The 20,923-nt window shown below is 43.7% G+C and overlaps 1 protein-coding gene across 1 annotated transcript in view; it reads right to left on the minus strand.

Annotated features, from left to right (window-relative positions):
• Nucleotides 1-11,185: 11,185 nt before the first annotated feature.
• METTL6 (methyltransferase like 6) overlaps nucleotides 11,186-20,923 on the minus strand; it is a 41,953-nt gene continuing 32,215 nt past the window's right edge. The window contains exon 7 of the mRNA XM_011933689.1: nucleotides 11,186-14,113. The gene's annotated coding sequence lies outside the window, so the exon portion shown is untranslated. The remainder of the gene's footprint in view (nucleotides 14,114-20,923) is intronic.

Here is a 20,923-nt window from a genome sequence, read left to right on the forward strand (position 1 = left end):
TGAGGAATGACTTCGATGATTAAGCACAGCCGGGCATCACCAGATGGTTTTCTGTGGTCCATTGTCTCTGGCCTCAGCAGAACCTCCCAGCCAGACCCCTGCTTCCACAGCTGTCCCATCACAGTCCAGTTCAGAAGCAATGAAAATTGACATTGGATATCTAAACAAAAAGGGAACTTATCAGAAAGATATTAGAGGCTCAGCATTCTAGAAGGAGAAACTGGCATGATTAAGCCAAGGAGGTAAGGAAATGCAGGGCAGAGTGGGTGAACCACGGGGGATCTAAAGGCATGCCAAGAACATTTGCAGGAACAGGAAACCCACCCCTGTGTTTCCCAGGCACACTAGGTGGGCCCCTGCCTTCTCTCTTCCGTTCCTTTCAGAGTTGAGAAAGGGCAACCTTATCTGAAGCAGTGTATCCATGGATTAAGGAAGTAGCACTGTTTCCTCTGCCAGCTCTGCCTGCTGAAAGATGACGAGGTGACAATAACATCTTCATCATCTACCTACAAAGGACATGATCAAGTCTAGGCCTTGCCTGGAATACTGGGGGATAAGACTAGGTTAGATTTGACTTGGCAGTAAAGCAGGTGTCACAAACTCACATGCCATGGGGACCAGCGAGTCAGGGAATAGGTGCAGCCAGCTGGGTGAGAGACGATACAACATGATGATGTCTGTGCCAAAGTGGAGATCAAATCTACAGAAGGCCTCAAATCCTAAACATTTGTGACATGATAATGTGGTTTTACTTCCTTCTTTTTTTTTTTTTTGAGACAAGGTCTGGCTCTGTCACCCAGCCTGGAGTGCAATGCCACAATCACAGCTCACTGCAGCCTCAACTCCCAGGCTCAAGTATCCCTCTGCCACAGCCTCCTGAGAAGCTGGGACTACAGGCATGCACTATTACACCTGGCTAGTTTATTTTATTTTATTTTTTGTGGAGGTGAGGTCTCCCTTGCCTAGGCTGATGTCAACCTCCTGGGCTCAAGTGATCCTCCCATTTAGCCTCCCAAAGTGTTGGAATCACAGGCGTGACCCACCATGCCTGGCCTGGTTTTACTCTTTAATGTATTAACAGAATGGATTCATCGGTGGATTTCCTAATTTTGAATCAGCCTCTAGCGCTGTGCTGTAGCTGGCTCTTACCAGGTGACATTTAATTATTACATTTTCAGGAACTTTTTAAAGTTGTTGAGGTCATACTGGTAGCTTAAAATTGGCTGTGATGGGAGTATTTACACCATGGGAATTGGCAAATGCTATAAATTGGGGCTGTTTTCTTCTTTCTCAGATAGCTAGTTGTGAATCCAGCATGCTACTGCTTGTATTCCTGGAATAAACTGTGCTTGATCTTGTTGTATTATTTTTGTCATTACTGTATTTTACAGTAATGTGTTACTGTAATTACTATGTTACATTCTTTGTCAGCTTTATTTCTTAAAGCCTTTCATATTTTTGTATGGTCCAGTTTAAATCTCTGATTCTTAATTACCTAGGGAGTATTGTAAAATGCAGATGCTAGGCCATGCACCTGAGCGATAATCAGAATCTCTGAGGGTGAAACCCAAACACTAGTACTTTTTAAAAACTCCATAGATTATTCCAATGTACAGCCAAGGTTGAGAACTAGTGGCCTAGTCCAGTGCTTGTCAAATATTAACGTGCACACAGATCATCTAGGGATCCTGTTAATATACAGAGTCTTATTTAGTAGGTCTGGGGCAAGCCTGAGATTCTGCATTTCCAACAAGCTCCCAGTGATACCACTGCTGCTGGTCCATGGACCACAGTTTGAGTAGCAAGGATTTGATTTAACATTGTAATTATCCGTGCTTTAAAGGTTACATAAAATTCAGCTATCCAGTCATTTCATCCTGATACTTTCTTCAATATCCAATCTTTTTACCTTTCCATCTCTTCTGTAGAACTTAGTCCATTTAAATTTTCCACTTTTTCCACTGTCAGTTTTGGTATTATATGTTTTGCGAGACATCTGTTTCTCTTGGTTTTCAAATATGCTGTCAGAGGGACATTGAATAACCTCTTACTATTCTTTTAAATTGTCTCACATCTGCAATTATTAAGCATTCAAATTCAAAGTTTAAAAAATATTTGTCAAGTGCAGTGGCTCACATCTGTAATCCCAATACTTTGGGAGGCTGAGGCAGGCAGATTGCTTGACCCCAGGAGTTGGAGACCATCCTGGACAATATTGCAAAACCTCATTTCTACAAAAAAAAAAAAAAAAATACAAAACATTAGCCAGGTGCAGTGGCACCTGCTTGCCAGTAGTCCCAGTCACTTGGGAGGCTGAGATGGGAGGATTGCTTGAGCCCAGAATCTGGTCAAGTTGCAGTGAGCCAAGATCACACCATTGCACTCCACCCTGAGTGACAGTGAGACTCTATCTCTTAAAAAAAAAAAAAAAGAGAGAAAAGAAAAAGGAAAGAAAGAAAGAAATTGACTGGGTATGGTGGCTCATGCCTGTAATTCCAGCACTTTGGGAGGCCAAGGTGGGTGGATCACCTGAGGTCGGGAGTTCGAGACCAACCTGACCAACATGGAGAAACCCCGTCTCTACTAAAAATACAAAATTAGCTGGGTGTGGTGGCGCATGCCTGTCATCCCAGCTACTCAGGAGGCTGAGGCAGGAGAATCACTTGAACTCGGGAGATGGAGGTTGCGGTGAACTGAGATCCAGATGCCAGCCTGGACAACGAGAGTGAAACTCCCTCTCAAAAAAAAAAAAGAAAAAGAAATTAAGTCAACCAAACCAAACATCTGTGGGCCGACTGTCCTTTAAGCTTCCAGTTTGAGGCCTTGCCGAAGACCCCTGTTTGCTAGGACTGCCATAACGAAATGCCACAGGCTGAGTAGGCTTAAACAATAGACATTTATTTTCTACTGGTTCAAGGTTCCAGCAATGTTCAGTTTCTGGTGAAGGCTCCCTTCCTGGCTTGCAGATGGCCACCTTCTCACTATTTTCTCACGTGGTATTTCTTCTGAATGCGCACACAAGGAGAGAAAGATCTCGTGTCTCTTCCACTTTTTGTTTTTGTTTGAGATGGAGTCTCACTCTGTTGCCCAGGCTGGAGTGCAGTGGTGCAATCTCGGCTCACTACAACCTCCGCCTCCCAGGTTCAAGTGATTCTCTTGCCTCAGCCTCCCAAGTAGATGGGACTACAGGCGCCCACCACCATGCCCACCACCATGACCACCTAATTTTTATATTTTTAGTAGAGACAGGGTTTTGCCATATCAGCCAGGCTGGTCTCAAACTCCTGACTTCAAGTGATCTGCTTGCCTTGGCCTCCCAAAGTGCTGGGATTACAGGCATGAGCCACCGTGCCTGGCCTCTTCCACTTTTTATGAGGACACTACTAGTATCAGATCAGGGTCCATTCTTGTGACCTCACTTCATGTAACCTTAATCACCTCTTTCAAAACCTTATTTCCAGACACAGCCACACTGGGGGTTAGGGCTTCACCATGTGAGTTTGGTGGGGAGGTGGGGTGTGGAGGGGTGACAAACATTCAGTCAATGAGCTTCAGTTACTCCAATTATTTCACCTATTTTGAGTTGTTGCTGACTCCAGAAGATTCTGTTGAAGTATGTCACTAAAGAGCTAATCTGAGAATAGTTTCAGAGCTGGACAATGCTTAACAACTATGTGATTCAATCACAGTATTTTACACACGGAGAAACTGAGGCCCAGAGAGGCACATCATTCACCTATGCAGAGTGGAGAGGTTAAGATTAGAACCAGGGCGTCAGGGCATCCAATCAGGGATAGAAGGCATGTCACCCCTTTGTTACTACCACACCCCCTGCACTTCAGTAATTCAAGCACAGTCACTGGATGTGAACGATGTGCAGACGTGGTGCTTACCTGGCATTCAAGGTCTTCTATATTTAGACCATTTTTGTGATGTTCACAGCTTTTCTCCGTGACCCTGGGGGAAAGCGATGCTATTAAAAAACCAATGATTGTAGGAAGCTTCTGGAACCCCCACTGGGCTGGAAGGATAAAAAGGAGAGAATAGTTTTTACCCAGAGTACATGAGCTTACAACAAATGCATCTGTAGTGTTGCTGATGCTGCCACTCCCACGACAATCACTGCCTTTCCTATTGGGCAGGCAGCCAAGAGTCCACCTGTTCGTGCTATTGAAACAGCCACCAGAGCCACTGGGGCCCTTACTTACCCAGAGCCACCCCTGCTACCCTCACCCCAGTACCCTACTGTTGCAGGGCCCACAACTGCCTACAAACCTACTGATAAATGTCATACACAGAAAAAAAATGGCCTCTCCCTCTCACCTTCCAACCAACTTCACGTAAGTGCCTTCCACTAGCAGAACCTACCTCGCAAGGAACCCAGCTGACCAGGAAGTTTGGGAAAGGCAGTTTCCCTGAGATACAGGAGAGAATGTGGGCTGGCTGTGATGACTCATGTCTATTGTAATCTCAGCACTTCGGGAGGCCAAGGTGGGAGGATCGCCTTGAGCCTAGGAGTTTGAGACCAGCCTGGCCAACATAGTGAGACTACATCTCCAAAATAATAAGAGAATGTGGAAAGGCAGGAATAGCCATAGACAATACTGGGTATAGCTACTAGGAGGAAGTGAACAGGCAAGAATGTGGTACCTGAAGGTCAAGTTTTAGAATTCAGACATGTCCCACCAAGAATAATTAGCAGTGCTGGGGGTGTCACAAATTCCATCTGGAAGAGCCCTTTTTCTCTAGTCTTCCCAACAAAACTAGCCCAGAGGAGAATCTCCTCTCCTGCCTCAGAGGAACAGCTGAACGAAGCTGAGCACCCGCTCCGGGAGGTCAGAAAGTCTTCTGTTGAGGCAGAGAAGCCTAGACACAAGAGGCTCCCATTCCACTCTCAGGTCAGGAGCTATATTAGTCAGCTGGAACTGCCATAACAAAATGCCATGGTCTAGGTGGCTTTAACAACAGAAATTTGTTTTCTCACACTTCCGGAGGCTGAAAATCCAAGATGAAGGCAGGTTTGGCTTCTCCTGAGGCCCCCTCCATGACCTGCACACAGTCTCCTTCCAGCTGTGTCCTTGTTTGGCGTTTTCTCTGTGCATGTGCATCCCAGGTGCATCTTCCTCTTTTATAAGAACGCCAGTCCTGGAGGATTAGGACTCCATCATCTCCAAATAGAGTCATGGGGGATAGGAGGTTAGGGCTTCAATTTATGAACAAAGGATACAATTTAGTCCATAGCAAGAGCCAAGTTGATATCTCCAACTCTGAGACTAAACAGAGACCTGACTTTTTTTTTTTTTTGAGAGTCTTGCTCTGTTGCCCAGGCTGGAGTGCAGTGGCACTATCTCAGCTCACTGCAACCTCCACCTCCTGGGTTCAAGCGATTCTCGTGCCTCAGCCTCCCAAGTAGCTAGGACCAAAGGCATGCACCACTACACCCGGCTAATTTTTATATTTTCAGTAGAGACGTTTTCACCATGTTGGCCAGGCTGATCTCGAACTCCTGATGTCAAGGGATCTGCCTGCCTTGGCCTCCCAAAGTACCGGGATTACAGTTGTGGGCCACCGTGCCCAGTCCGGAGATCTGACATTTTTAAGCCCTGGTCAGGAATATGCTGAGTCACCCCTGACTCCCACCTCTAGTTATAACTTACATTGGTTTGTTCTTCCATTTACTTATACCACAAATATTTATTGAGTTCCAATTATGTGCCCAGCACTGTACTAGTACTGGGGACATGGGTGTTGACACTGGGCAAGTGACAACAGTGCAATATGACAGAGGCATGCTCACAGCGCTTAGGGTCAGGCTGTTGGTGGGATGCCCTGCAAGCAAAGACGCCAGGCAAGGCTTTCTAGAGGACTAGAGGACGTGAGACAGGAATCCAGTTCTGAAATATGAGGCAGAATTATCCGGTTGGGGAGGGGATTTGTTTAATCAGTGGGCCTCCAGAGAGGTCCCTATTTGCCTAGACTTATACAGGAGAGGAAGGTAGAGTTTATGTAAAACTTTTCTACTCCAGGTGTGGCCCCCAGATCAGGAGTACTGGAATCAGCTGGGAGCTTCTTAGACAGACTCACTGACTCTCAGAGTCCATCCCAGACTTACTGAATCAAAACTACAGCGTAACAAGCTCCCCAGGGCACAGGTGAACATTAAAATTTGGGAAACACTGATGCAGTGCAATCCCATTGCTTCAGAGATGGACAAACCAAGGCCCAGAGAGAGCAAGTGATTCTTTTAAGATAATACAGATAACACAGCATTGACATTAAAATAAGAAAAGTCTTAAACCTAAATTCAATACTCCTCTCCAGTCCGATGGATTGACACATTTGCCAGTCCACCTATAACTTTCACATCACATTATGATGCCAGATCTTTGTACCCAACAAGCCCTTTGGCTATGCCTACAGGACTCATTATTAACTCTTACTGATCAGGTGAGAACATGGGGGCCCCAGTAACTGACCTCTGTTGACACTGTTGTCTCTGATTTGGGAGCGTTTGGGCTGCTTTGTGAGGGTCTTTTATATTCTTCATTTATTTCCTTATATGGCAGGCATTGCTAATTGTTTGGGTCAGGGAATATCAAGCCTTGAGCCTGGTTTAAGGTGCTTTGAGATTATTATACCCCTAGACGCCTCAAAGAAGCAAATGTAAAGACTTTCTGAAGGAAAGTCCCTTCAACATAGGCCTCAAATAATTTCTACACATAGTTTTTCAAATGCAGTGTCTAGGCTGGGTGTGGTGGCTCACACCTATAATCCCAGCACTTTGGGAGGCTGAGGTGGGGTGGATAACCTGAGGTCAGGAGCTCGAGAGCAGCCTGGCCAATATGGCAAAACCCCATCTCTACTAAAAATACAAAAAATTAGCCAGGTACGGTGGTGGGCATCTGTAGTTCCAGCTACTTGGGAGGCTGAGGTAGGAGAATATCTTGAACCCAGGAGGCAGAGGTTGCAGTGAGCTGAGATCAAGCCATTGCACCCTAGTCTGGGCAACAGAAGGAGACTCCCAAACAAAAAAAAACAAAAAACCCCAAAGCAGTGTCCAACACACAGTCGTAGATAACTCATAAAGTACAAGACTGGCAATTGGCAGGGAAAAAAGACAAATAATAGAAAGAGATCCACAAAGAGTTCAAATATTGAATTATCAGATGTAGACTTTTTAAACAAATAGGCTGAATTTATTTTATTTCATTTTATTTTTATTTATAGATTACAGTTAACCTTGTGGAGCAGAGATAACTCATAGGCAGTGCACCCAGAGTCAGCCTGAATTTTTTTTAAGGCAAACTTGTGGATATATTCAATGAATTGGAAACTATGAAAAGCAACGTAGTCTATTTTTTATTTATTTATTTTTTTTCTGGGACAGAGTCTCACTCTGTCACTCTGGCTGGAGTGCAGTAGCATGATCTCGGCTCACTGCAGCCTCCGCCTCCAGGGTTCAAGTGATTCTCCTGCCTCAACCTCCTGAGTATCTGGGATTACAGGCATGTGCCACCACACCCAGCTAATTTTTGTATTTGTAGTAGAGATGGGGTTTCACCATGTTGGTCAGTCCGATCCCGAACTCCTGACCAATCTGCCTGCCTTGGCCTCCCAAAGTGCTGGGACTACAGGCGTGAGCCACCATGCCTAGCCTACGTAGTCTATTTTTAAAATAACCAAATAGAACTTCTAGGGAAAAATGCAATAACAAACATACATACATGTGTACATACATATATAAATGCTTACATGCTAACTTCAGCAGATAGGTTTAACAACAAAAAATATAAAACTGAAGAGGGAAGTAGGGAATTGGGAAACAGGACTGAAGAACGTAATTCTGCTGCAGGACAGTGAGCCCCAAAATTGGGGCTTAGCTCTGAAGGGTTCTCAGCTTCACCCAGGAAAGAATTTAAGGACAAGCCTGTGGTGTTAAACAGCAATCATATGAATAGCACCTCTCCTTGCAGAGCAGGGGTAACTTGTAGGCAATGAGCCCGGGGTTTGCAATGTATGGGCTGTTGATAACTCTATCTACTTGTACCCACTTTCAATTACTTGCAAATTAAGGGGCAAGCTAATGTAAATTGAGAGCCAATTATTTAGAAAGATCTAGGAAGTTACTGCTCCTTTTCAAGGCAATGACCCAGAAAATTCGTTGTCATGGAAAGAGGCAGTAACTTCCGGGTCGTTGCCATGGCATTTGTAAACTATCATGGAGTTGGCGGGCGTGTCCAATGCTAATGAGCAATGAGGGCGGCTAGGGATTGCTTTTGTCGCCATCTGCTGGTTTCCGCTGGTTTCTTCACGTCATCCTGTGTGGACCGTCTTCTTTGGCCAGCAGAGTTGTGACTAGAAGACAAGTCCTGCTGGTCTCCTACCTCCTTTCTAAGAGACAAAAAGATGGGATATGCAGAGGAATAGAAAAAAGACTCAGAAAACATATTTTAAACATCTAATGAACATTTTGTCAGACAGCCAGAAGGAGGAGTGAGAGAATGGGCAGTGACAACACTGAAGATGGAGTGGCTGGAAAGAGGACCTTTACAGCACCACCCATGAGCCCATGAGCACGGGGCTGCTGTAAAGAGACAGGGTGGTCGCCATGCTCCTGCAGCCCAGTGGGTTCCTTTTTGGAATCAGAGAATCAAAATAAAAGGGCCGAATTCCACCTCCAGTCTCATTCTTGGCTTCACTGTTTCCCCTCCAGATGTCTTTTTATGTCTTTTTCATCTATTTCCAGTAGGTCCTTATTCTGTGGGAAAAAATAAAAAATCCGGTGTTTATTTTGGATTTCACAGACACAGACAAAAATACATAAGTCAGTGCTCAAGAAAGAGTTTTGTGTTTCCTGGCACTGTGGATGTTAGAGGCACCTGGGACAGGGAGCAGATCCCTCTAGAGTCTGAGTGGCAGGTCTGCTGCCTGCAATTGTGTGGTTTGTGCACTGTACGAAGGTGCCTGCTGAGAGAACAGGGTCTTGAATTCCAGCTGTGGCTCTGCTTGACAAGCTGTATGCTCTAGCTAGGGCCTAACAGAAGGCTGCCTGCTACCAAAGGTGTTTCACCAAGCTATGAGGCCTGCATTTTTCCAGAGCAGGCCCCTTTTCTGTTTTGCACAAAAGCACTCATTGATTAATGGTGTTCCACCCAACTGTTCACTGGAGAAGTGTCTAACAAGAGACAAATCCATTCTCAGGTACTTTGCAAAGGTCAACCAATGGTGTGTGTGGGTGGTACAGCATGGTGGTAGGGTGGCCAATTGTGGGAACCCCACACTAAGGGGCTTCCTGCCATGTGTGGCTGCCATGCTAAAGTCAAGACAGTGTCAGCAAACCCAGATGGTTGGTCATCTTATTCTTGGAGCTCCCTCAAGTTTGGGCAGGTTTTGACTGTCACTACAGAAACGACTGAATTATTGGTGTTGCCCTTTCCCTTCCCCTGTTGTTGCCTTGCCTTGTGCTGACACTTACGTTTGCAGGGCACAGACCATGTTGCAGCAGGAGGAATTCTCCCCATACAAAGTTCTATCTCTGCCTTTCTGGTTGTTATACAGAAAAGTACTAATATTTTATGGCCAGATGTGGTGGCTCATGCTTGTAATCACAGCACTTTGAGAGGCTGAGGCAGGTGGCTCACTTGAAGCCAAGAGTTCTTTTTTTTTTTGAGACAGTGTCATTCTGTCACCCAGTGGAGTACAGTGACACAATCTTGACTCACTGTAACCTCGGCTCACTGCAACCTCCACCTCCTGGTTCAAGCGATTCTCCCGCCTCAGCCTCCCAAGTAGCTGGGACTACAGGGATGCGCCACCATGCCTGGCTAATTTTTTTTATTTTTAGTAGAGACAGGGTTTTGACATGTTGGTCTGGAACTCCTGACCTCAGGTGATCCACCTGCCTCAGCCTCCCAAAGTGCTGGGATTACAGGCGGAAGCCACCGCGCCCGGCAAAGCCAGGAGTTCTTTTTTTTTTTTTTAATCAGAAGTATGTGAAGAGAGAAGCCAGAAGTTCAAGACCAGTCTGGGCAACATAATGAGACCCCATCTTACAAAAAACAGTAAAAATTAGCTGATGTGTGCCTGTAGCCCTGGCTACTCAGGAGACTGAGGTGGGACACTTTCTTGAGTCCAGGAGTCAAGGCTTCAGTGTGAAATGATTGCACCACTGAAATCCAGCCTGAGTGCCAGAGCAAGACCCTGTCTCTCTAACAACAACAAAAAACTAAGTGAAAATATTTTAGGCCAGGCGCGGTGGCTCACGCATGTAATCCCAACACTTTGGGAGGCCGACGGGGAGTGCATCACCTGAGATCAGGAGTTCAAGACCTTGTCAATATGGTGAGATCCCCGTCTCTACTAAAAATACAAAAATTAGCTGGGCATGGTGATGCGTGCTTGTAGTCCCAGCTACTCAGGAGGCTGAGGCAGGAGAATCACTTGAACCTGGCGGGGACGGAGGTTGCAATGAGCCAAGATCACACCACCGCATTCCAGCCTGGGGGACAGAGTGAGACTCCGTCTTGGGGAAAAAAAAAAAAAAAGAAAAGAAATAAAAAGAAAATATTTTATGGTACTAAATTTCTTGCCAGTGTGTTTTTCTGTACATATTTTTATATAGTTCAGAACAGACTGTATAATTTTATATCTAGCTTTTTTTAACTTAACATTATAATGTGAACATTCTATTAAAATGTTGAAAGCATTTTTTTCCTAGACACAATGTTCATTGACTACATTCTGTTCCATCATATGGCTATATCTTAGCTTGACCATTCCCATACCAGTCATCTAAACTGGGGTCAACAAACTTCCTTAAAGGTCCAGATAGCCAGGCGCGGTGGCTCACACCTGTAATCCCAGCACTTTGGGAGGCCGAGGCAGGAGGATCACTTGAGTCCAGGAGTTTGAGACCGACGTGGGCAACATAGCAAGACCCCGTTTCTCTAAAAAAGAAAAAAAAGGGTACAGATAGCAAATATTTTAGGCTTTATTGGCCATATAGTCTCTGCCCTTATAGCATGAAAGGAGCCATAAGCTATAAACAATACATATACGTGTGTGCTGTATTTAACACAACTTTACCAAAATAAAAGGAGGACTGCATGATTCTGTGGGTCATGTAACCGAGTCCAAAGTGTGTACCACTCACTGCATGACATCTAATAAGTCAAGAGACAAGGGGTTGAGGCAAGGAAAGTGACTTTTATTCAGAGAGCCAGTAAACCAAGAAAACGGAAGAGTAGTGTCCTAAAGAACCATTTTAAGTCAATACAAATTTCAGGCTCCTTTTATGTGACGGGAAGAGGGAAGGAGTTGAGGTCAAGAAGTGGCCAATGATCACAGACATCCGGGTGGCAGCAAGGGTCCACGAAGGTGGTGAAACCTTGTCCTTGGTCAGGTCACAATGCTCTTATAAATCTTTAACATAACATTATTACTTGCATGCATCCTCCTTATCTCCTGAGGGGTTAGTTTTGGGGGAGGTACTATTACCATCTTTACTTTAAACTATAAACTAAATTCCTCCTATAGTTAGCTTGGCCTATGTGCAGAGATAAGCAAAAGCAGTTAACCTAAAAGATATAGGTTTTCACTTCCGGGGGGTTAGGAGCAAAATGGAGTTAGTCATGCTAGGCCTCCTTTTCACTGTTATAGCCATAGCTTGCTGGTCTCTGGTTTAGACAATTTCTAATGTTTGGTACTATAAATAATGCAGCTAATGAACATCCTTGTGAAGAAGTCCTTGAACATGTCAGATTATCTCTTAGGAAACAATCCTACAAATTGAGTTACTACAACAAAAAAAAACTATGGCTATTTTTAAGGTCATTGATCCATAATACGGGACACAAATTGAAGTAGCTCTCTGAACAACCACCTAACCTTAACTCAGCATCATTCTTGGACCCTGCCTGTGTCCCTGGGAATCCCTGGAACTAACATTTCTTTGGTTCTGTTTTTTTTTTTTTTTTTTTTTAAGAGTTGGGGTCTCACTCTGCTGCCCAGGCAAGAGAACAGTGGCACAATCATGGCTCACTGCAACCTTGAACTCCTGATCTCAAATTATACTCCCTCTCATCCTCCCAAAGTGCTGGGATTATAGGCATGAGCATCTGTGCCCGGCCACTTTTCATTAGTGCTAAGCACACATCACCAAGTTCAGTTTTCCTGAGTTGCCTCCATTTCTCCAGATCATTCAGCCCCTTTACAATGGACAATTATGCTAATCTATCTCTGCTTCAATAATCTATCAATATCTATGTGCTACCTTTTCCTTCCCAGCCCAATTGTTTAAAGATGACAGGCTAGGCTAGGCACCATGGCTCATGCCTGTAATCCCAGCACTTTGGGAGGCAGAGGCAGGAGGATCTTGAGCCCAGGAGTTTGAGACCAGCCTGGGCAATATAAGGAGACTCTGTCTTTACAAAAATAAAATTAGCCACACATGGTGGCACACACCTGCAGTCCCAGCTACTTGGAGGCTGAGGTAGGAGGATTGCTTGGGCCTGGGAGGCAGAGGTTGCAATGAGTCATGATCAGGCCATTGCACTCCAGCCTGGCAACAGAGGGAGACCTGTCTTCAAACAGAAAAAAAAAAAAAGACAGACTAAGCACGTGTACCTATTTAGGCTCCTTCTGGAAACCCCACGAAAATGACAGCAAAAGGATTTTTTATCACATAAACCCCATACAATTGATTAAATTTGAGGGAACATTACAAATAAGGAAATTCTATCATTTGCAACAACATGGAAGAAACTGGAAGATATTATACTAATGAAATAAGCCAGATTCAGAAAGACAAATACCACATGATTTCACTTATATGTGGAATTTTAAAAAGTTGAGCTCATAGAAGCAGAAAGTAGAATAGTGGTTACCAGAGGCTGTGGGAGGAGGGGAGCAGGGGAGATGTTGACCAAAGGGCACACACTTCAGTTAGCCAGGAGGAATAAGTTTTTGAGATCTATTGTACATGGTGACCATAGTCAATAATAATGCATATTTTGAAGGAGCACCTGGAATTTTACCCCCAAATATGGCTCCCTGGTATAATCAGTATTTTGAACTAAATGTCCTTAGCGATCAACAGATGCTAGAAGAGACCTTTTCTCCATGTACATAAAGACCTGAGGGATCCAACAAGGAAAACAATTACTAAGTTTTTATGCCATTTCTCCTACTAATCTGCATTTTGTGAGTGATTTTTTTAGTGATTCTTCAGAGAACAAAGGGGAAATTTTTTCCTGGCCCCTACAGTTTCAAAATTGTAAAAATAATAACAATAATAATTTTTTTAAATTAAACATTTATTTTTACTTTTATTTTTTTTCATCAGAGACAGGGTCTTGCTATGTTGCCCAGGCTGGTGTCTGGAACCCCTGAATTCCTGGGCTCAAGTAATCTTCCTGCCTTGGCCTCTCAAAGTGTTGGAATTACAGGTGTGAGCCACCATGCTTGGCCAAGAATAGATTTTAAATGTTCTCAATACAAAGAAAAAGAAGTACGTGAGGAGAGGGATATGTTAATTAGCTTCATATAATCATTCCACAATGTATACATCTATTAATATCAAAACATCATATTTATCCCATAATATATATAATTATTATTTGTCAATTAAAAATACAATTTTTCATTTAAAAAATTGAAGGGCTGGAAAACAGGATAAATAACAACTGACTTAGCAGGCTTGTGAAGCTGAGTCTTAAGCCAGCAGGGGTGAAAGTTAAGAAGCAACTCAACCTGCATTGAGACTCCCATAGAGTTTTGTGACCAGGCTTTGGTAGTACCAGCTACATCTAGTATAAGTGGGGGTGCATATAAGACTGAATACAGGAGATTAGTTGGAAGTCAGTAAGAAGTAGTTAGAACCCTAAATCTCTCCTGCAAGTCCACACAGCCAGACTGTACATCCCCCATCCCAGAATAAGATTGTAAGTTGAAAACAAAAGATCTCTGGATAAAGGGAAACCAGGCAAAATTGGGGTTGATGTACTATACTGAAAACAATACCATACTGGAAGATTATTTTCTGTGGTTCATATAATACAAAAGCCCAGCCAAATAACCTACGAAGAAGCCCACGTTCCAGATTTTTGTTTAAGACCTGAAAAAGAAACAAAACAGAGATAAAATAAAACAAAATAAGTAAAAATAAATAAATAAAATGAAGCCCATATTGACAACTCCACCTCATGTGCTCAGAGCTTCCAAGCAGCCTTTTAGCTCCACATTAAAAAAAAAATATGACCAAAACAGAGCTATAGACCAATGGAACAGAACAGAGTCCTCAGAAATAATACCACACATCTACAGCCGTCTGATCTTTGATAAACCTGAGAGAAACAAGAAATGGGGAAAGGATTCCCTATTTAATAAATGGTGCTGGGAAAATTGGCTAGCCATAAGTAGAAAGCTGAAACTGGATCCTTTCCTTACTCCTTATACGAAGATTAATTCAAGATGGATTAGAGACTTAAATGTTAGACCTAATACCATAAAAACCCTAGAAGAAAATCTAGGTAGTACCATTCAGGACATAGGCATGGGCAAGGACTTCATGTCTAAAACACCAAAAGCAACGGCAGCAAAAGCCAAAATTGACAAATGGGATCTAATTAAACTAAAGAGCTTCTGCACAGCAAAAGAAACTACCATCAGAGTGAACAGGCAACCTACAGAATGGGAGAAAATTTTTGCAATCTACTCGTCTGACAAAGGGCTAATATCCAGAATCTACAAAGAACTCAAACAAATATATAAGAAAAAAACAAACAACCCCATCAAAAAGTGGGGAAAGGATATGAACAGACATTTCTCAAAAGAAGACATTCATATAGCCAACAGACACATGAAAAAATGCTCATCATCACTCGCCATCAGAGAAATGCAAATCAAAACCACAATGAGATACCATCTCACACCAGTTAGAATGGCAATCATTAAAAAATCAGGAAACAACAGGTGTTGGAGAGGATGTGGAGAAATAGGAACACTTTTACACTGTTGGTGGGATTGTAAACTAGTTCAACCATTATGGAAAACAGTATGGCAATTCCTCAAGGATCTAGAACTAGATGTACCATATGACCCAGCCATCCCACTACTGGGTATATACCCAAAGGATTATAAATTATTCTACTACAAAGACACATGCACACGTATGTTTATTGCGGCACTATTCACAATAGCAAAGACTTGGAATCAACCCAAATGTCCATCTGTGACAGACTGGATTAAGAAAATGTGGCACATATACACCATGGAATACTATGCAGCCATAAAAAAGGATGAGTTTGCGTCCTTTGTAGGGACATGGATGCAGCTGGAAACCATCATTCTTAGCAAACTATCACAAGAAGAGAAAACCAAACACCGCATGTTCTCACTCATAGGTGGGAACTGAACAATGAGATCACTTGGACTCGGGAAGGGGAACATCACACACTGGGGCTTATCATGGGGAGGGGGGAGGGGGGAGGGATTGCATTGGGGAGTTATACCTGATATAAATGATGAATTGATGGGTGCTGACGAGTTGATGGGTGCAGCACACCAACATGGCACAAGTATACATATGTAACAAACCTGCACGTTATGCACATGTACCCTAGAACTTAAAGTATAATAATAAAAAAAAAATAAAATAAATACATACTATTTAAAAAAAAAATATGAATGGAAAACCAAGTGTCACCACACATCTGAGAAAAGCCCCTAATAAAGATAGAGATCAAAACAGGAAAGAAAAAAATAGAGGAAATGAGACTACGCAGAGAGAAATTAAATATTAATGGACAAGAAGTTGGGCGCAGTTGCTCACACCTGTAATTTCAGCACTTTGGGGGGCCAAGGCAGGAGGATCGCTGTAGGCCAGGAGTTCAGGACCAGCCTGGGCAACATAGCGAGACCACCTGTCTATAAGAAAAAAAAAATTAGTTGGGTGTGATGGCACACACCTGTAGTCTCAGCTACTCGGGAGACTGAGGTACGAGGACCACTTGAACCCAGGAGTTCCAGGCTGAGATGAGCTATGATCACGCCATTGCACTCCAGCCCAGGCAAAGACACTTCAACTCTAGAAGAATGAATATGATTTTGTGAATAGGGTTGAGTTTTTGAAGGCCACAGACCACTGTGATATAAAAGATTCTCTTGTCAATCCCAAAAGAACCAATTTTTGCCCCGTTGGGGGACAACTGCTGCCCCTCTTAGAGACCCCTTCTCTACCGAAGTGCATGCTTTAGAGCAATAAGACATTGCATCTATGAAATAATAGGTTACTATTTTTAAAATGAACACTGAAGTGAGAAAGAGAAGTAGCTCAGAGAAGTCTGAAAAATGTGTGGTATGCAAAATTTATCAAGCCCAGAGAGACAGAATCTTCAGAGAATGAATCTTCAGTCACACCCACCCCTCCCCAAAGAGCCATGCCTAGGAACAATTGTTTAAAGGCATTTTGTTCTTTCTTTCCTTCCATGTAGTTTCCAGACTGGCTGATAAATTACCCAAAATACTATCACAAGTTGCACAATATGACCCTCACCCATTATCTTCATGTTCCTGGAATTTGTGATACAAGGAACAATATATGCCAATTAGTAGTTTATGTTCAATTTAGGAACTGCCCCTTCTTTTTTCCTTTAAAAACCCACTTGTTGGCCAGGCGCAGTGGCTCACACCTGTAATCTCAGTGCTTTAGGAGGCTGAGGTGGGCAGATCATCTGAGGTCAGGAGTTCGAGACAAGCCTGACCAACATGGGGAAACCCTGTCTCTATTAAAAATACAAAACATAGCTGGGCGTGGTGGTGCACGCCTGTAATTCCAGCTACTAGGGAGGCTGAGGCAGGAGAATTGCTTGAACTTGGGAGGCAGGAGTTGCAGTGAGCCAAGATTGCACTATTGCATTGCAGCCTGGGTGACAGAACAAGATTCTATCTAAAACCAAACCAAACCAAAACAAAAAACCCCACTTGTTGATTGCCTGAAGCCAAGAGTTCAAGCCCAGCCGGGTCAACATAACAAGACCCTGTCTCCAAATAAAACAAAAACAAAAACAAAATCCACTTGTAAGTGCTGCTAATCACAGCATATAGTCAGGGCAACTTAACTTGAATCTGTGTCTCCAGGGCTGTAGTCCTCAAATTTGGCCCAAATAAACTCTCTGCTTATATTAATTTTGCCTCAGTTTATTCTTATAGGTGAACCAATAAAAAAGAGCTCTTAGAATTGTAGTGTTACCAGAAAGGGGTCCCAATCCAGACCCCAAGAGAGGGTTCTTGGACCTTGCACGAGAAAGAATTTGGGGCAAGTCTGCAAAGTGAAAGCAAGTTTATTAGAGAAGAAAAGAAACAGAAGAATGGCTCCTCCATAGGCAGAGCAGAGGCAGGGGCTGCTCCATGCGTATACTTATGGCGATTTCTTGCTTCTATGCTACATATGGGGTGGATTATTCATGAGTTTTCTGGGAAGGGGGTGGCCAATTTCCAGAACTGAGGGTTCCTCCCCTAAAGACTATGTAGGTTAACTTCCAGGCATTGCCATGGCATTTATAAGTTGTCATGGTGCTGGTGGGGGTGGCTTTTAGTATGCTAATACATTATAACTAGTATATAATTGTTACCAGCAGCAAATCTATATGGGGCTGCAGCAACTAGATACTTGCTTCCTCAGAGGACAGAATTCGGCCAAGGGGCAGAAGTAGGTTTAAGGCAGAGGGAGAGACTGAGACAACTTTTAGAGCAGGAATGAGAGTTTATTAAAAAGTTTTAGAGCAGGAATGCAAGGAAGCAAAGTCCACTTTGAAGAGGGCTAAGCGGGTGACTTGAGAGATCCAAGTGCCCTGTTCAGCCCTTGACCTGAGGTTTTATAAATGGGCATGGTTCCAGGGTTTCCACTTCTCCTCCCTTAATGCTCCCCTTAGGGTGTGCCGTCTGTATGTGCAGTGTGTTTACTGAAGTTGTACGCATGCTCAGCTGAGGCAGTTTTTCCTTACCAGTCAAGTGTTCCCAGAGGAAGGTCATATACCCTTAAACTCTGCTGTTTTGCCTCTTAGTGAACATGCCTTAGCCCACTTGTCCAGCTCCAAAGATCTTACCAGGAAGCTGCTGATTACCAGTTTTAGGTGTTTCCTTTTCCTTTTTTGAGATGGAGTCTCACTCTTGTTACCCAGGCTGGAGTGCAATGGTGCAATCTCAGTTCACTGAAACCTCTGCCTCCCAGGTTCAAGTGATTCTCCAGCCTTGCCTCCTGAGTAGCTGGGATTACAGGCATGCACCACTACACCTGGCTAATTTTGTATTTTTAGTAGAGATGGGGGGGGGGGCAGGTCTCACCATGTTGCCCAGGCTGGTCTTGAACTCCTGACCTCAGGTGATCCACCTGTCTCAGCCTCCCAAAGTGCTGGGATTACAGGCATGAGCCATGGTGCCCAGCCAGTTTCAGGTGCTTTCTATCTATTGGGAGATTGTCTTTCCCTAACACTGGCTGCAACCAATTATTATTTTAGAGAGACAGTTTAACAACTGCCTGACCATCATCTGATGGTCACCTGACATTCCTGGAGAGGGGGCCCTCCCCTGCCCTGCTCATGTCTGCCTAACTGCTGACTCTAACATAATGAACAGTGAGGATGACCAGAGATCACTTTCATTACCATCTTGGATTTGGCAGGTTTTGGCCAGCTTCTTTACTACATCCTGTTTTCTCAGTAAGGTCTTTGTGACTTGTATCTTGTGCCAACCTCCTATCTCATCCTGTGACTAAGAATGTCTAACTTCCTAGGAATGCAGCCCAGTAGGTCTCAGCTTTATTTTACCCAGTGCCTATTCAAGATGGAGTCACTTTGGTTCAAATGCCTCTGACAGTAGGGGCCAAGGGAAAAACTTCCCCTTTGTCCTCTGAAGGTTTACTGAAAAATCAACTCACAAAATGCAGATTAGTAGGAAAAAGGTATAAAAACTTATTAATGTGTACACAGGGGAGAATCAGAGTGATCACTCAATATCCCAGTGGGGCCCAGATACTTGCATAGCCTTATTTGAGAAAGAAGTGAGTAGAAGGGGAATATAGGTAATTATGTTGAGGTACAATAAATGATTACTAGGGAGAATGAATGGATCAGGGAACAGAGATTAGCTTGTAAATGGTTCTCTTTGAAAAAAAGATTTTATTTATTTTATTTTATTTTATTTTGAGACAGGATCTTGCTCTGTCCCAAAGGCTGGAGTGCAATGGTGTGGTCACAGCTCACTGCAGCCTTGACCTACTGGGCTCATGTGATCCTCTTGTAACCACCCAATGGGTTCACCTTGCCTGCTGCCTAGACAGAGCCAATTTATCAAGACAGGAGAACTGTAGTAGAGAAAGAGTAATTCACACAGACCCACTGTGTGGGAGACCAGAGTTTCATGATTACTCAAATAAGTCTCCCCAAGTATTTGGAAATATGAGGTTTCATTGTTGTTGTTGTTGAGATGGAGTTTCGCTCTTGTCACCCAGGCTGGAGTGCAATGGCACAATCTCCGCTCACTGCAACCTCTGCCTCCTGGGTTCAAATGATTCTCCTGCCTCATCCTCCGAGTAGCTGGGATTACAGGCACACGCCACCATGCCCAGCAAATTTCTGTATTTTTAGTAGAGACGGGATTTTGCCATGTTGGCCAGGCTGGTCTCGAACTCTTCTCAAGTGATCTGCCCGCCTCAGCCTCCCAAAGTGCTGGGATTACAAGTGTGAGCCACGGCACCTGGCCAGGAAATAAGAGTTTTTAAGGACAACTTGGTGAGTAGGGGAAAGCCAGTGAACCAGGAGTGCTGATTGGTCAGGTCAGAGACAAAATCATAGGGAGGTGAAGCTGTCTTCTTGCACTGAGTCAGTTCCTGGGTGGGAGCCACAAGATCAGATGAGCCAGTTTATCCATCCGGGTGGTGCCAGCTGATCCCTCAGGTGCAGGGTCTGCAAAACATCTAAGCACTGATCTTAGGAGCAGTGTAAGGAGGGTTAAAACTTTGTGGCCTCTAGCTGTATGACTCCTAAACCATAATTTCTAATCTTGTGGCTAGTTTCTCAGTCCTACAAAGGCAGTCTAGTCCCCAGGCAAGAATGGGGTTTGTTTTGGGAAAGGGCCATTGTCATCTCTGTTTTAAACTATAAACTAAGTTTTAAATTATAAACTACTTTTCTCCCAAAGTTAGTTCAGCCTACACCCAGGAATGAACAGACAGCTTGGAGGTTAGAAGGAAGATAGAGTTGGTTTGGTCAGATCTCCTTCACTGTCTCAGTTATAATTTTAAAATGGCAGTTTCACTCCCGCCTCAGCCTCCTAAGTAGCTGTGACTATAGGCACATGCCACCATGCCCAGCTTATTTTTTGTTTTAGAGAGATGGGGTCTCACTGTGTTGCCCAGGCTTGTCTCAAACTCTTGGGCTCAAACAATTCTCCCTGCTCAGCCTCCCAATGTGTTGGGATTACATGTATGAGGCACCACACCTGGCCTTTTTTTTTTTTTCTAAGTTTTTTGTTGTAGGTTGTGCTATGTTTCCCAGGCTGGTCTCGAACCCCTGCCCTCAAGCAATTGTCCCGCTTTGGCTCCCCAAAGTGCTCTTTGGAAATTGAGCCTGAAAGAAGAATATTATCTTGTGAATAAGTCTGTTTAGGTGTGGTTAATTTCTTGCTCTTCTTTTCTGCAATAGATGAGAAAGCAAGAAGTGGAAGGAAAAACGATTGTTTTCCTTGGTGGGTCCTTCAGGTCTTTATGTAGATAGAGAAAAAGTCTCTTCTAGCATCTATTGATCTTTTAGGATCTTTAATTCAAAATACTCATTATGCCAGGGAGCCATACATTGGGATGAGGTTGCGTTGCCTGTACTCCTCCAGAATTTATTTTTTAATTTTAATTTTTTTTTTTTTTTTTTTT

This window comes from Colobus angolensis, unplaced genomic scaffold, assembly GCF_000951035.1.
Source record: "Colobus angolensis palliatus isolate OR3802 unplaced genomic scaffold, Cang.pa_1.0 Scaffold129, whole genome shotgun sequence".
In the NCBI taxonomy this organism is placed as follows: domain Eukaryota; kingdom Metazoa; phylum Chordata; class Mammalia; order Primates; family Cercopithecidae; genus Colobus; species Colobus angolensis.